Here is a 1,693-nt window from a genome sequence, read left to right as displayed (position 1 = left end):
TTTACATTGAACGAAGTTCTTTTCATGCTGAGGAAAGCAGGCTAATTTCAGCTTAACACGAACATGCAACACAAGGTACAAATTAGTTGTATATTTGCTAAAAAATATTATGGAGCCCATTTTTCGTATTGTTTGCCGACCAGTGCTGACTTCTCTCGGAGGCCCTGTAACGGTGCACTGAACAATAAGCACGTTACTGATTCAATTGTCAATGTTGTCAAAGTGGTTAGCGCGTTGGGCTCTCAGTCGAGAGCCTGCACGTTCGACTCCAGCCACCCGAACTTGCTGTTGTTTCTCTGGGCAAGAAACTTTACGATAATTGCCTCTGCCCAGTGATCGATTTCGAGTAATGGGTAGTACCAAATTTAAGTCATAAGTAGAGTAGACAACCTGAAACAGACATTGCAGTCGGCTGCAGCGTGGGTCAGGTGTACGTTGGAAGGCGTACATCGATGCATAGCGCTCGTCCGCTTTCCCACAATGCAGGATAAAGATATGAAAAACAAACAAACAAACAGGAAGTTCCGGGCATTGCTGGCAGATTTAGAAACTGAACATTTGGATGTCCTCTACCACAACCATGTCCGCTGGCTGAGCCTGGGCAAAGTATTGAGGAGAGTGTGGGAGCTAAGAGAAGAAATCGTGATGTTCCTGGAAATGAAAAGCATTCAATGTGATTTTAGTACCAATATAGTTGATGAAGAGTGGAGGTTGGACTTTAGGTTTGCCATTGATATCATGGAGAAGTTGAAGGAATTGAATGTAAAACTTCAGGGCAATGGTTTATTTGCACAGGAGATGTACGTCCACGTTAATCATTCCAAATGAAGCTGTCATTGTTCCTCAGACAAGCTGGTAACAACAGGTTTTGTCACTTTCCTTTGCTGAAAGAAGCAAACATTTCTGGTGAACTTGCAGCAAAGTATAAAGTTCAGTTGGATACCTTGGCTATTGAATTCGGCAGAAGGTTCCAAGACTTAAAGAACCTGGAACCGCAGTTTAATATGCTCAGCTCTCCATTCACCATAGCCGTACGAGCCAGGGGGGCAGGGGGGGCAGGCGCCCCCCTGTTGTTTCAAAACGTCGCAAATTTGGGCAAAATCTTGAAATTATTAGGGCAAAAATTGCTATATAAAAAGCTACAAAATTGCATAAATTAAGAAAAACTATAAATTAGTATCTTTTACCTATCAAACTAAGTACACCCTCTGATTTGCACAAGAAATGTGCCGCAAAATTTTCATTTGGCACACCCGTATTGATGTATTGTATTCCATAGTGATCAAATTGTAGTACGAAATGTATTTAACCAACTGCATCAGAATGCCAATTTGGGCAGCCTCCAACATATGTCTCTAATACTTTTGTGAAACTGCCCAAATCAAAACGCAAAATTTGCTATATAGCTAATTTTTTACAAATGCATCGTGTTGATTTGGGCAGCTGAAAACATGAAATTAGGCTATTTGATGAAACTGATTAGTCTGTTTATGCAACTGCCCAAATTAGAGTGAGGCAGTTTCTCCAAAATAAACAAATTCATTAATTTTTCCCATTTACATAACTGTATCGTTTAGATTTGGGCAACAAAAAATATGAAATTATCTGATCATAGTCTATTTATAAAACTTCCCAAATTGGCATCATGCAGTTGCCTCGGCATCAAAATTTACAAAGTCTTTAATTTTTTTCA

The sequence above is a fragment of the Aplidium turbinatum genome, chromosome 2 (assembly GCF_918807975.1).
Source record: "Aplidium turbinatum chromosome 2, kaAplTurb1.1, whole genome shotgun sequence".
Lineage (NCBI taxonomy): Eukaryota > Metazoa > Chordata > Ascidiacea > Aplousobranchia > Polyclinidae > Aplidium > Aplidium turbinatum.
This window is presented reverse-complemented; position numbering follows the sequence as displayed.